General features: G+C 37.2%; 1 pseudogene; it reads left to right on the forward strand.

Annotated features, from left to right (window-relative positions):
- Positions 1 to 758: 758 nt before the first annotated feature.
- Positions 759 to 7,290, forward strand: LOC116591519 (annotated as a pseudogene).
- Positions 7,291 to 16,365: the final 9,075 nt, after the last annotated feature.

A 16,365-nucleotide genomic window follows, 5' to 3' on the forward strand; every position in this document is an offset into this window, starting at 1 on the left:
CTTTCTTCTGAGGAAATTACTGCTAGCCTCTTACAGGCTGTTTATTTTCTCCAGTACCCAACTACCTTAAAGTTGGATGAGAAATTCGTGCTTGTAGGGTTATTGCTATACTTCTTTTATATTTTCTCTTATTTTTCCTCCCTTGGTAGTACTTCTAATTTTTAAAATTGTGTTTGTAAGTGAGTTCTTTGAAAAATATGCTCTTTGTGTGCATCAAATTTTAATATATTAAAATTACTGAAGAGGGATGTTAGCAAGATGGCATCATTGAAAAAGTTTCAATCATTGTCCCTCCACATAAACACAAAGAAACAATAATATTTGAGCCAAAATACCTTTCTGAGAACTCCGAGGACCAGTTAAGAATTTGTAACATCCCAGATAAGCACAATGAAAAAAAAACAAAACAAAAACAGTGAAACGGTGAAACAGGTAAAGAATGACAGTTTCACTTTACCTTGTTTAGCTTCTCCCTGAAGCTGGTACCGTTGGGTGCCAAGGGACATCCATTGGCCTTAGATTTCTCCAGTGTGGGACGGCGTGAGGGAAGCGTGTATTCAATATCCTCAGCCTTTGGGGATGCTGCCCCAGATATTTATTTCTGGATATAACCTTATAAAGACTGCAGAGACAGTTGGCGTAGTTAGAATGCCTTAGGCTTCTAAGAACAAAGACAAAAGATGTGTGGCTCTCAGTAGCCAGCATGGCTCTGTGGGTTTGAGAGAAGGTGCACAATATTGAGACTTCTCTTTTAGGACATGAAAAAAGTGGAGCTTGCCTCCACCCCTTGGCAGTCGGCCCAGACGCCAGGGAAAAGAGGGGAGCGACTCTTCAGCAGTCAGCGTGGTGCTGCTGGATTAGAGAGAAGGTGCACAATCCTGAGACTTCTCCATCAGAAAGAAAGAAGAGAAGTGATGGCTGCACCCACCTTTGGGGCATTTCAGTGTGCTTGCCTAGGGAAAGAAAGTGGTTAGTTTTCATTAAACAGCATGATTCTGTGGGATTAAGAGAAGCTGCACAGTCCTGAGATGTCTCTTCCAGAGGGGAGGCAGAGAAGTAGCGCTTGCACCCAACATCATTCAGGGTATTGTCCTCAAGAAAAGGCACAGGTGGCTGAGCAGCCAGCACAGTTCTGAGAGAAAAAGGGCACACAACCTAGAATCTTCTCCTGAAATAGGAAAGGAAATAGGTGGCGCTTACCGTGAATACTCTGATATTTTAGATGTGGGAGAAAATATTTTTACATGATAAATCTGATAAGAGGTGAAAATCCAAAATACGTATTTAAAGACTCATATAACTCAGTAAGGAAGAAAATCCAAAAATCTGGTTAAAAAATGGGCAGAGGAACTGAACAGACATATTTCTAAGGAAGACATGCAGATGACCAACAGGTCTATGAAAAGATGCTCAACGTCACTCATCATGATGGAAATGCAAGTCAAAACCACAGTGAGATAACACCTCACAACTGTTATAATGGCCGTTATTAAAAAGTCAGGAGATGATTACTGTTGGACAGGATGTGGAGAAAAGGGAACCTGGGTATTGTTGGTGGGAATGAAAATTAGTGCAGTCACTGTGGAAAAATAGAATGAAGGTTACTCAAAAATTAAAAATAGAACTACTGTATGACCAGCAGTTTCACTTCTGAGTATATATACCTGAAGGAAATGAAATCACTATCTCTAAAAAAAATGTATACCCCATGTTCATTGCAGCATTGTTGCCAATAGCCAAAACATGGAAACAACCTAAGTGTTCAGCAGTGAATGAATGGATAAAGAAAATGTTGAATGAATGTGTGTGTGTATATATACATATATATGCCATTAAAAAAAAGAAATACTGCCATTAACAACTGCAGTGTTGGACCTTGAGAGCTAAGTGGAATAAGGCAGAGGACAAATTTTGTATGATCTTACTTTGTATGGAATCTTAAAAAAAAAAAATAAATAAAATCAAAGATAAAAGAACAGACTAGTGGTTACCAGGAATATGGGGTGGGAAATGGGCAACATGTGGGAAGATGATCAAAAGGTACAAAATTCTGGTTATAAGTAAATTCTGCAGATCTAATGTATAACTTAGTGAATAAAGTTAACAATATTGTATCATGTATCTGAAAATTGCTAAAAGAGTAAATTTTAAAAGTTCTCATTACAAAAGATACAGTAAGAAAGAAAAAAGAAGGAAAGAAAAGAAAAAGAAATGGCAAATGGAAATTTTTTTTGTAGAGTATTTTTGAGGAAGAGCTGCATTCTGTACCATCTTATGTAGTTATCTTATGACTAGTCTAGTATTGTAACGATGCTTTAGCAAAATATTTGAATTACTGTCACTTGAGAAACTTCCCCACAGCAATGCTTCAGGACAGTTTCTAGTAGAAATGGCATTTCTGCTTGTCAGGAAACCCCTTCCCTCCTCCTTTTTTTTGTTTTTTTTTGGTCTATACTGAAGCTGGAGATGGGAAGTTGGATATTGGCTAATTTAATTATCCTGTTGATCAGCTTTGACAAAACACACTTTAATGGTACTAAATGCAGACATTTATGTTAACCCGATTATGACTTCCTATTCTCTGTATTATTTATATGCAGGAATCTCAGAGGCCTGGGTGAAGAATGTGTGCCTTCCTGAGCACCCCCAAATGGCAGACATTCTTTAAATGTTTGTCAACCCTGTTTCTTCCTCCTCTGTCTTCTAGTCTTAAACCAACTGATATCCTAGTCCTTAGACTTATTCTTCAATGCATCTGCCAAAACAGCGCACTAATATAACAGTGTTTCTTATAATAGAATGTAGATACAAATCATTGTAAAACGCAGGTTTGGATACAGCAGTTCTTCTGTGTGAACCTCAGTTTGTGTCTAACAAACCCCTGTATGATACTTCTTGCTCCTGGTCTACAGACCGTACTTTGAGCAGCAAAGCTCTATGGAAAGAGTCTGCAGATGTTCTGTAAAGGGTCAGATCATACAATTTTAGGCTTTATGGGCCATATGGTCTCTGTCCAATTACTCAGTTTAGCTACTATAGCATGAAAGTATACGGACAACATGTAAATGAATGGGTGTGCCTTAGTTACAATAAAACTTATGTACCCTGAAATGTGAATTTCATAGAACTTCACATGTTAGAAAGTTTTTCCTCTTCTTCTCTTCTCTTTTTCCCTCTACCATTTAAAAGTGTAAAAACGGGGGCACCTGGGTTAAGCCTCTGCTTTTGGCTCAGGATCATGATCTCAGGATCCTGGGATCCAGCTTGTATCAGGCTCTCTGCTCAGCAGGGAGCCTGCTTCTCTCTCTCTTTCTGCCTGCTTCTCTGGCTACTTGTGATCTCTCTCTCTGTCAAATAAATAAATAAAATCTTGAAAAAATTTATTTATAAAAAAAAGTATAAAAACCATTCTTTTTTTTTGCTATTTAAAAAATTTAAATTAAATTAATTAACATATAATGTATTATTAGATTCAGAGGTAGAGGTCAGTGATTAATCAGTTGTATATAATATCTGTGCTCATTACATTATGTGCCTTCCTGAATGCCCATTACCCAGTTACCCCACCCCTCTGCCCCCCTCCCCTCCAGCAACCCTCTGATTCAGTCTCTTACGGTTTGACTCCCTCTCTGATTTCGTCTTGTTTTATTTTTTCCTCTCTTCCCCAATGACCTTCTGCCTTGTTTCTTAAATTCCACATATCAGAGAAATCAAATGATAATTATCTTTCTCTGACTGACTTATTTCACTTAGCATAATACCCTCTAGTTCCATCCATATTGTTGTCAATGACAGGATTTCTTTTTTTAATTTCTTTTTTTATTTAAATCAAAAACTTATGATGTACTATATGTTGGCCAATTGAATTTAAATAAAAAAATAAATTAAAAACCATTCTTACTTGAGAACTACACAAAAACAACTGGTGCGTTGGGTTTGGCTGGTCTTCCAGTTTATTAACACCTATTGTAAAGCACAAATTTTGGAGGCACAGACCCCACTGTGGGCTTTTGCTCAGCCCCACTGTGGGCTCCTTCCTAACTCTTGTTCAAACCAGTCCCCTGACCTGTAAACCACTGCCCCACCAAGCTCCTGCAAAACAGACAGAATATAATAAACAAAACAGCAATAGTAAGTTCTTCCCCATCAATAATTAAACATAATTGATAAAACTTCTCAGTCCCAGTGAATGATAATAAAACAAGACCCAAATGTATGCTCTCTGGAAGAGATTCATTTTAGATTTAAGGACTTACAGGCTGGAAATGAAGAGATAAAAAAAAATATTCCATGCAAATGATGAAAAGAGAGAACAGACGTGGCTGTACTTGTATCAGGTAAAATAGAGTCTAAATCAAAAACTATTTCAAGGGACCAAAAAAAAGACATGTCAGGAAGATACAACAATTATATATTTATATATATCTATGTCTATATCTCTGTATATATCCAGCATCAGAATATCTAGATATATAAAGTAAATACTAATAGAACTGGAGGAACAAAAAGAAATGCAATAACATTAGGAGCCTTCAGTATCACACTTTCTTTTTTTTTAATATATTTAAAATTTTTTTTATTTTTTATTAACATATAATGTATTATTAGCCCCAGGAACACAGGTCTGTGAATCGCCAGGTTTATACACTTCACAGAGTATCACACTTTCAATAATAGATAGAACATCCAGACAGAAAACTGATACAGAATCAGAGGACTTGAAGAACTGTATAGACCAACTGCATCTAACAAACCTACACAGAAAATTCTTCCCAATAGGAGCAGAATATACATTCTTTTCAAGTGCACACCATATAGTCTCCAGGAAAAAACACATCTTTGGCTGCAAAACAATTTTTAACAAACTCAAGAAAATTTAAATCATACCACAGTTCTTTTCTAGTCATAAAGGTATAAAATTAGAAATCAGTAACAAAGGAAAATTGGAAAATTTACAGATATGCAGAAATTTAAAAATAGACCTGAACAACCAATAGGTTGAAAAAGAAATAAAAAGGAAATTCAGAACATATCTTCAGAAATGAAAATGAAACACAACATGTCAAAACTTATAAGATGCAGTAAAAGAAGTACTAAGGAAGAAGTTTATAATGATAAACACCTGCACTAAAAAAGAGAGATCTCAAATAAACAACCTAACTTTACATCTCAAGGAACTAGAAAAAATCAAACTAAGCCCAACATTAACAGAAGAAAGGAATAATAAAATTTAGAGCATAAACAAAAGAGAGATTAGAAAATACACAGTAGGAAAAAAAATCGACAAAACCAAGAGTTCCTTCTTTTGAAAAAATAAACACATTTGACAAAACTTTAGCTCTCTTAAAAGGCAAAGGAAACTCGAGACAATTCAAAAGGGATAAAAGACATTTTAATGGATGCCAGATAAATAAAAAGGATGATAAAAGGCTACTATAAACAATTACATGCCCAAATATTAGATAACCTGGAAGAAATAGATAAATTCCTAGATACATACAACCTATCAAGACAGAATTATAAAGAAATCTAAAATGTAAATGGACCAGATGGCTTCATTAGTGAATTCCAGGAGACTTTTAAAAAAACACTTTTTATATTTTATTAACATGTAATGTATTATTTGTTTCAGGGGTACAGGTCGGTGATTCATCAGTCTTACACACTTCACAGGGGTCACCATAGCACATCCCCTCGCCAATGTCCATCCCCCAGCCACCCCATCCTTCCCACCCCTCCCCTCTAGCAACCCTCAGTTTGTTTCCTGAGATTAAGAGTCTCTTATCATCTGTCTGTCTCTCTGGTTTCATCTTGTTTAATTTTCTCTTCCCTTCCTCTAGGATCTTCTGTCTTGTTTCTCAAATTCCTCATATCAGAGAGATCATATGATAATTGTCTTTCTCTGATTGACTTATTGCTTAGCATGATACTCTCTAGTTCCATCCATGTCATTGCAAATAGCAAGATTTCATTTTTTTGATGGCTGCATGATATTCCATCATATATATATATATAGATAGGTATATCTATATATATGTCTATACATATATATATCTCACATCTTCTTTATCCATTAATCTGTTGATGGATGCCTGGGCTCTTACCATAGTTTGGCTATTGTGGACATTGCTGCTATAAACATTGGGGTTCATATGCCCCTTTTGATCACTGCATTCATACCACTGCTGGGGTAAATACCCAGTAATGCAATTACTGGGCCCTAAGGTAGCTCTGTTTTCAACTTTTTGAGGAAACTTCATACTGTTTTCCAGAGTGGCTGCACATCCAGGAGCCATCTAACAAAGAATTTACCCCACTAGTCCATCCATCCAGGCACAGCTGGCAGCCTCCGCAGGTGCTCACTGGGCCACCCTCTGCCCAGCCCACTGATACTAATGGCCTAGAGCCCTGTCGGCTTCCTGCTCTTGCTGCCCACTTAGAGGGCTCACTCACAGCCACCACGAGGGAGGCTTGTGTGCAAAATGCGAGTCCCTGGAAGGCCACAAGTACATCCAGACAGATGATGGCCCGTCCCCTGTGTCCTGCTATGAAAACACTTCCCTACCACCTGTGCTGAGTGTCAGCAACTTATGGGGATGACTCAATGGAGCCTTTTTATGAAGACCGCCACGTCCATGAGGGCTGCTGCTGCTGTCCTCGCTCCTTGGCCACTGAGCCCTTCACTTGAGCTGTTCTGTAATGCTTGCTACTGCAGTGACTTCTCCTCCCAGTGCTCTGCCTATGGGAAGACCTCATGTCTGGGTCCCAGAAGCTGGAATACAGAGGCCAGAAGCGGCATGAGCACTGCTTCCTGTGCAGTGGCTGTAAGCAGCTGCTGGGCTCCCATTCTTCATGCCCAAAAGGCATGCCCAGTATTGTAGCAAGACGCTGACACAAGGGACGTGACATACCATGTCCAGCCCTGGCATTGAGAATGCTTGGTCTACACAGGGTGCCAGATGCCCTTCCCAGGATGATAATCCCTATTGCATGGCCTGTTTTGGAGAGCTCTTTGTATCCAAGTGCAGCAGCTGCAAGGGCCCCAACACAAGACATGGTGGAGGCAAGTATGTGTCCTTTGAAGATCACCACTGGCACCATAGCTGCTTCTCCTTCCACCAGTATAGAGACCAAGTGCTGTGCCAGGGCAGCAGCCAAGCAGGTTTTTCCAAACTACCTTTGGGACCCCACCCTTCCCCAAATTGGAGTTCCTCCTGGGCTCCAAGATTCAGTCTCCCCGCTCCAACATCCCCAGACCAGTACTCCGTGACCCAGGGCCCCCAAACCTGAGCTCTTATGGAGCTCCATGATTCAAATCCCTTTTGTAAGCCTAAGCTTCATAATTTATAGCCCTCTCCCCTATAGTCTGGGTTCCCAAACCAAGCCTTCTCTTCAGATCAGGGCTCTAGACCCAGACCTCCAAATCTGGACTCTGGAACCCAGGCTCCTTCAATCTAGACTTTTCCCTAGATGCTTTAGTTCTCCTCTGGGTGCCTGAGGAGTCCTCAAAAGTGGGCTATATACCCAGGCTTGACCCTCCCCATCCCTAGGCCACCCTACCCCCAGCAGCAATTTCGGGCTTCACTATTTAAAGGTGTCCTAGAGTATAGGATTTTGCTGTGCCTGTGTCTGTAGAGTGTTTCTCGTGTCATTTCAGCTCCATTCTGCCTGGAGAGGGGAAGAGTCATAGGACTGGGCTCGTTCCTCTTCCAGATTCTGCAATAGCACAGTATGAGGAGAAAATTAAGAATAAAATAAAGAAAAGGACACCCAAAAATTGAAAAGGAGGGAATACTTTAAACTTATTTTATAAGTCCTGTATTTCTGATACCAAGCCAAACAAATCTATAAGAAATGAAAACTATGGGCTATTATCTCTGATGAATATATCAAAATACAAGTAAACAGAATTCAATAGTACACTAAGTACATCATAAGTGGGATTTATTTCTGAGATGCAAGGATGGTTTAGCTTATGCAAGTCAATAAATGTGATAGATCACATTAAGAGAACAAAGGAAAAATCACAAGATAACCTCAATAGATGTAGGAAAAAAAACATTTAAAATATTAACACTCCCCCAGGTAAAAACTCTTAAGAAACTAGGTATAGAAGGAATGTACTCAGCATAAGAAAATCATATGATAAACCCACAGCTAACATCATAGTCAAAAATTGAAAATTATTTCTCTAAGATCAGGAATAAGACAAGATGTCAAGGATGTTATCCAATTATTTAACATAGTACTGGAAATCCTATGCCAAAAAAGTCCTAGGTAAGAAAAAGAAAATTTATTCAAATCAGAAAGGAAGAAGTATAATTTATCTTTTCAAAGGTAATGTGATCTCATATGAAAAACACCCAAAAGATTCTACACACAAACTATTGTTAAAACAAGTAAATGAATTCAGCAAAGTTACACAATATGAATCCAAAATACAAAAAGCAGTTGAGGGCTCCTGGGTGGCTCAGTTGCTTAAGTGACTGTCTTCAGGTCAGGTCATGATCCTGGAGTCCTGGGATTGAGTCCCACATCAAGGTCCCTGCTCAGCAGGGAGTCTGCTTCTCCTTCTGACCATCTTTCCTCTCATGCTCTCTCTCTCTCTTTCTCATTCTCTCTCACATAAATACATAAAATCTTTAAAAAAATGAAAAAACAAAATGAAGTTGAATTTATATATACTAACAACAAACCATCTGAAAGGGAAATTAAGAAACAATCTCATTTATAATAACATTAAAGAATAAAATACTGTAGAATAAGCTTAACACAGGGAGTTAAAGATTTCATGGATAATTATAAAACATTTTCAAAATAAATTAAAGAAAACATAAATGGAAAGACATCCCATGCTGTCTTCTTAAAAATCCAATGACAGTGCAGCCACTTTGGCTGCACTTTAAAAAAGTGCTATCTTCTTAAAAATCCAATGACAGTGCAGCCACTTTGGAGAACAGTGTGGAGATTCCTTAAGAAATTAAAAATAGAGCTTCCCTATGACCCTGCAATTGCGCTACTGGGTATTTACCCCAAAGATACAGATGTAGTGAAAAGAAGGGCCAACTGTACCCCAATGTTTATAGCAACAATGGCCACAGTCACCAAACTGTGGAAAGAACCAAGATGCCCTTCAATGGATGAATGGATAAGGAAGATGTGGTTCATATACACTATGGAGCATTATGCCTCCATCAGAAAGGATGAATACCCAACTTTTGTAGCAACATGGACAGGACTGGAAGAGATTATGCTGAGTGGAATAAGTCAAGCAGAGAGAGTCAATTATTATACAGTAATATAATATAGTATAATATATAATATAATATAATATAATATAATATAATATAATATGCTCTACTTATTTGTGGAGCATAACAAATAACATGGAGGACATAGGGAGATGGAGAGGAGAAGGGAGTTGAGGGAAATTGGAAGGGGAGATGAACCATGAGAGACTATGGACTCTGAAAAACAATCTGAGGGTTTTGAAGGGGTGGGGGGTGGGAGGTTGGGGGAGCCTGGTGGTGGGTATTTTGGAGGGCATGGATTGCAAGGAGCACTGGGTGTGGTGCATAAACAATGAATTCTGTTACGCTGAAAAGAAATTTAAAAAAAAAAGGGAAAAAAATCCAATGACATTTTTTATAATAATAGAAAGACAATCCTAAAATTCACAAAGACCCAGAATAGGCAAAGAGATCATGAGAAAGAAGAACAAAGCTGGATACATCATACTTCCTGATTTCAAATATATTGCAAACTTTTTCTTTTTCCTTTTCTTATTTAAGAGGAGAGTGAGAGAGTAGGAGATGGGGGTGAGGGGTAGAGAGGGAGGGAGAGAGAATCTTAAGAGGACTCCACACCAAGCTTGGAACCCAAGGTGGGGCTTGATCTCATAACTCTGAAATCATGGACTGAGCCAAAATCAAGAGTATGATGCTTAACTGGCTGAGCCTCCCTGGTGCCCTACTGCAAAGCTATTTTAAGCAGATCAGTATGATACTGGAATAGAGACAAACATTTGGATTGACTGAACAGAACAGAGAGCCTAGAAATAACCCCCTACATGTATGGTCCACTGATCTTTTAACAAAGGTTCTAGGAAAACAAAACGGGGAAAGGATACAAATGGTATTGGGAAGACGATATTCATATGCAAAAATACGAAATTAGACTGCTACCTTATACCATACACAAAAATCAACTCAAAATGGATTAAAGACTTAAACCCAGTCTTGAAACTATAAAACTCCTAGAAGTAAACATAGGGGAAAAGCTTTTTGACATTGGTCTTGGCAATGATTTTTTGAATATAAGAATAAAAGCACACAGGCAACAAAAGTGAACGTACCAAAGTACCTATGTCAAACCTTGTAAACCCTTTGCACAGAAAAGGAAACAATCAAAAGGATGAAAAGACAATGTACAAATGGAAGAAAATACTTGCAAACTATCTGGTAAGGGGCTAATTTCCAAAGTGTATAAGTAACTCATAGATGTTAATGGCAAAAAAAATTTCTTCAAAGAAGATATACAAATGACCAACAGACATGCGAAAATATACTTGACAGTATTGATTATCAAGAAAATGCAAATCAAGGCTATGATGAAATATCACTTCATGCTTGTTAGGATGGCTATTATACATTTAAGAAGAATAATGTTTGTGAGGATATGGAGAAATTGGTACCTTGGTATATTGTTGGGCATGTGAAATGGTGCAGCAGCTATGGAGAACAGTATGGAGGTTCCTCAAAAACTCAAAGCACCATATGATCCAGCAATCCCACTTCTGGGTGTGTATCAAAAAGAATTGAAATCAGGATCTCAGAGAGCTATCTGTGTTCTCATGTTCACTATGACATCATTCACAGTAGTCAAGATACAGAAACAAACCAAGTATCCATTGATAAATGAATGAAGAAAGAATATATGGTATATGCATAGGCGAGTATTATTCAGGTTTCCAAAGGAAGGAAGTCCTGCCATTTGGGACAACATGGATGAACGTGGAGAATATTACAGTAAGTGAAATAACCCATTCTCAGAAGGACCAATACTGCATGATTTCTCTTATATGAGGTATCTAGAGGAGTAAAACTCCTGGAAGCATAGAATACAATGGTGGTTGCCAGAAGGTGGAGCGTGACCTATGGGGAAAAGAGTGAGTTGTTCATTGGGTATAAAATTTTGGTTTGGTAGATAAATAAATTCTAGAGATCTGTAGTACAATATGGTGCCTATAGTTATCACTATGGTATTGTGTACTTTAAAATTTAAAAGGGTAGATCTCGCGATGAGTGTTCTCACCACAAAAAAATAAAAAAAAAAAAATCAAGGGTGGTAGAGGAAGCTATGCAGGTAGGGAGAAAAAGGGTATTTGAGAAATCTCTATTTTCTCTCAGTTTTGCTATTAACCTAAAACTTTTCTAAGAGATAGTCTCAAGAAAACTAAACAAAAACAAAGGGGTACAAGGAAACTTTGGAGGTGTTAGATATGTCTATTCCCTCGATTGTGGTAGTGGCATTGTGTGTGCTTGTGTATGTCCAAACTCATCAAATTGTACACATTGAATATATGCAGAACTCTTACATCAATTATACCTCAATAACTGTTTTTTTAATGAATTAGAAAAATAATATGTTGTCAGTAAAGTTATGGAAATTATTCAGTTACACTGAAAATCAAAGAAATGCATATTAAAAGATTTATCTATTAAATTGGAAAAATTTTTTAGTATTAAATTCTAAATGTTTATAGAAGAGCATTATCATGCACAGCTGATGGGAACATAAGTTGGAACTTTAGTTCTGGAGAAGTTGGACAGTGTACATAGGGATATTTTCAAATTTTCTACTCTTTAATTCTTCAATGTCATTTCTCAGAATGAACATTAATAAAATAGTGATGTGGCAAACATAATTGTATATAATATGCTCAGTTTAAATATTCAACAAATGTTAGCTATTAAAATGAATTATGGTGTATACATGGAATATACTACATTTAAAAAGTATTATGTTGGCTATTTCATTTTATTTCTTTTTTTTAAAAGATTTATTTAATCTTTTTTTAGAAAGAGAGTGAGTGGGGAGGTACAGAGGGATAGAATCATAAAGCAGGCTCTCCACTGAGCATGGAGCCTGATGTGGGGCTCAATCTCATGACCTGTGAGATCATGACCTGAGCCTAAAATCATGAGTTGGACACCTGACTGAGCCACCCAGGTGCCCCTCATTCTATTCCTTTTTATTGTTATTATTTTCACTCAGTTCCATGTTTATAAGATCCTTTTGTGTGACTATGTGAACATTAAATCTGTTCCGTCTTATTGTTGCCAATGTTCCATAAGGGTACATTTTCCATATTTATATCTGTTTCCTCTCCCAATAGTGGATGCCAGATAGCCTCTAATTACCTGCTAAATTGAATAATCCTGTGATAGTAGTCCTTTTATAAATTCCCTCTTATGGAATTTTATAAGACTTGGAGATATAAAGGACTAGGAATTGAATAGCTGATGTGATAAGGTATGCATATACTTAATATGGCTAGACAGAGTCAGGTTGTGATATTCTTTCTACTGTAAGAAATTCCCTATATTGGGGGCACCTGGGTGGCTCAGTGGGTTAAGCCGCTGCCTTCAGCTCAGGTCATGATCCCAGGGCCCTCTGCTCAGCGGGGAGCCTGCTTCCCTCTCTCTCTCTCTCTCTCTGCCTGCCTCTCCATCTACTTGTGATTTCTCTCTGTCAAATAAATAAATAAATAAAATCTTAAAAAAAAAAAGAAAGTCCCTATATCCATGCTTCCTTTCCACTTCCTGCATTATTCAGAGTACTTATTTTCAGAAGTCTGAGAGACTTAAAATATTATTTCATTGTTCTTTTAATTTGCATTTCAATGATTAATAATGAGTTTGAACATCTTTTTCTATGCTGTCAGCTTTTGGGTTTCCTCTTTTGAATTGCATCTTCATATCCTTCGTCTGTTTTAGTGATTCTGTGATTTTTGTTGATTTAGATAAGTTTGCAGTACATTTTAAATACCAATTCCTCATATGTTTAGAATTTGAGTATCTTCCTCCATTCATTCTTCTTGTAATTATCTTTTTCATCATCTTTTATCTTACAGAATTCCTTATTTTTAATTTAATGTAGAAGTCACTTTTTCTTTACAGTTTGTTTTTGAACTTCCATTTAAAAAATTCTTTCCAATCTCTAACTCTACATTTTATAATAATTATATTATGATACCTTTTCTTATAGATTTTTAATCCATATATATTTCATCTTTTTATGTGGTGTGGGGTATACATCTAGTTTTACTGTTCTCCATACAATAAGCCAGACTTTCAACACCATCTTTGGTAGGCAACCTTTCAAATGGCTTCAAATGACCCTACTTCGTGTCACTCAATGTTTGTATAATCTCCTTCAATTGAGAATGAGCTGTATCTGGTAACTTGCTTCCAATCAACAGAATATGGCTAGTGATGGGATGTCACTTCCAAGGTTAGGTGATAAAAGACTGTGACTTCTGTCTTTTTTTGCCCTCTCCTTTTTGCTTTTCTCACTCTGGGGCAACAAGCTGCCATGTTGTGAGCTGCCTTACAGAGAAGTCTCCATGAGAAGTGACTGACATCTCTGGCCAACGGTGAGTAGGACTTGTGCATTGTCAACAGCCCCCAAAATGACCTTGAAGTAGATCTGAGGCCTGCCATGGCCAGATGGATGAACATGGAAGCAGACTGATCCCCAGTGGAGTCTTTTCTTTCCTTCTTTTTTTTTTTTTTTTTTAAGATTTTTTTTATTTATTTGAGAGAGAGCACACAGAGGGAGAGGGGGAAACGGACTCTCTGTTGAGCAGGTATCTCAACCAGATCACGACCTGAGCCGAAAGCAGACACTTAACTGATAGAGGCACCCAGGCACCCTTCCCCAGTGGAGTCTTACAATGACTATAGCCCTGGCTAATACTTTATTTGTAGTCTTATGAGAGAGAGAAACTGAGTGAAAAAATGCAACAAGACTGGGTTCCTGATACTTAGAAACTGTAAAGCAGTAAATGTTTATTATCTTAAGTCACTAATGTTAGAGCAATTTGTTATGTAACAATAGACTCCAACATACCATTGACTAGATCTAATCTGTCCCTAATTGAATGAGTTTAAACTTATCATTGATTAGTTAATTTCACTCCTTTTTTGTTGCTATAGCTTTGCCATATGCCCATATTTAATAGAGTTGGTTCCTTTGCTTACCTTCTTTTTCTTTAAAGAATTAAGAAATATTTTAAATTGAATAAAAATGAAAACACAACATATCCACATTTATGGACTGTAACTTATGTGTCCTTATAGTGTAGTCCATATATTTAAATGTTTATACTAGGAAACAAAAAAGATCTCAAGTCAATGATCAATTATTCCACCTTGTAAAGGTAAGAAAGGAGGAGAAAATTAAACCCAAGTCTCATAGAAAGATAGAATAAAGATAATTGCAGAGATTGGTAAAACAGAAAATAGATGTTTGATAGAGAAAAATCAATAAAAGCAAAATCTAATTTTCTCTGAAAATGCCAATAACATTGGTAAAATTCTAAACTGGTGTAAACAGACGTTTTCTATCGAGGGCCAAATGTTAAATATGTTAAGTTTTACTGGCAATAGGTCTCTGTTACAAAAGTTCCTCTCTGTTGACCTCTCATAAAAGCAAGTATAAACTATTTGAAAATGAATGTGTACAGGTGAATTCCAATAAAACTGTTCATTGACAGTGAAGTTTGAATATCATATAATTTTGCAATATCATGGAATAGTTTTTAACATTTGATTTTTTTTTTCCCAAATATTTAGAGGTGTAAAAGCCATTCTTAGCTTGTGGGTTATAAAAAATAATGAGACAGATTTGTCCACTGATTATAGTTCACCATTCATTGCCTAAAAAGACTGACCACAATTAAAAGAGAAGGCCATCTTATTGGCATCAAGAATGAAAGAGTATGCTAACTAACACAGGCCTTTAAAACTTAAAAGAACAATGAGTATATACTACTGAAAAATTTATTTACTAAACTTGTTGAAGCAAGTCATAATTTTTGGCAGATAAAAATTATAAAACTGACAAAAGAACTAAAAAATTTTAATACACCTCGTGTACCAAACATATTACCTCAAGCTAATTTTGACAGGTTTATTTTTAAAATTTATATAGAAATTAAAATATCCTAGAATAGACAAAACAATTTATAGAGAACAACAAGGTTGGAGGACTCATGAAATGTTTCTGGTCACCAATTGCAGTATGTGTGTAGGTGGGAGGAGGAGTCCCCCACATCACCAGACACTTCTATGGGACACTACCTGTGTGTCCTACTGCTCAACTCAATTCCGACACGATCTTCCCAAGGGTAGTATCAGATTCTACAGGTTAAGGGCTTAGACTTCACCCCTCTGTCCCACTTTGTCTCTCAGAAGTTCAAGTTGTCACCTGGGCTTCTGAACAATAGGCTGTAGGTTGGAATTTCCAAGGACCATCTCACTGGGTTCAATTAATTTGCTAGAGAGGCTCACAGAACTCAGAAAAACATCCTACTTACTAGATCACTGGCTTATTATGAAAGGATGTGATTCAGGAATAGCCAGATGGGAGAGATGCATAAGGCAAGGTATGGGAAAAGGTCATGGGACTTTCATGCCTTGAGGTGTGCCCCATTCTCCCCAAATCTTCACATGTTCTCTGAACTCTGTCCTTTGGGTCTTATGGTGGCTTCATTACATAGTCATGATTGATAAAATTATTTGTTGTTGGTGATTTAACTCAGTCTTTAGCTCCTCTGCCTTCCCAGAAAGTGGTGGCGGGATGAGACTGAAAGTCCAGTTACAAGGTTGGCTCCCTTAACAAACAGCAACCCCCATCGTAAAGGAATTTCCAAAAGACACCTAATTAACATAAACTCAGTTATGGTCGAAAGGAGCTTGAATAAATAATAAGACACACATTTCACTTTTATGGCTCTGAAGTGATATCAGGAACTGAAAACAAGAGACCAACCATCATAACGAAAGGTGCTCCCTGTCACTCCTAAGGCTGAGGAATCTTCAAGGATTTTAGGAGCTCTGTGCCAGAAATGGGGAGGAACACAAAATACATATTTCGTGTTATAAATCACAATATTATGACACATAATACCTGATTTGAAGACTTAAACATTAATGCTATAATAATTAAAGGACAAATATAGATGAATTGAACAGAACAGGGAGTCCAAAGACAGATCCATCCATACATAGTAAACTGATTTTTGAGAAATGTCCTAGGACAGTTCAGTGAAGGAAGGGGAATTCTTTTTAAAAAAGTAAT

The sequence above is a fragment of the Mustela erminea genome, chromosome 1, assembly GCF_009829155.1.
Source record: "Mustela erminea isolate mMusErm1 chromosome 1, mMusErm1.Pri, whole genome shotgun sequence".
Lineage (NCBI taxonomy): Eukaryota > Metazoa > Chordata > Mammalia > Carnivora > Mustelidae > Mustela > Mustela erminea.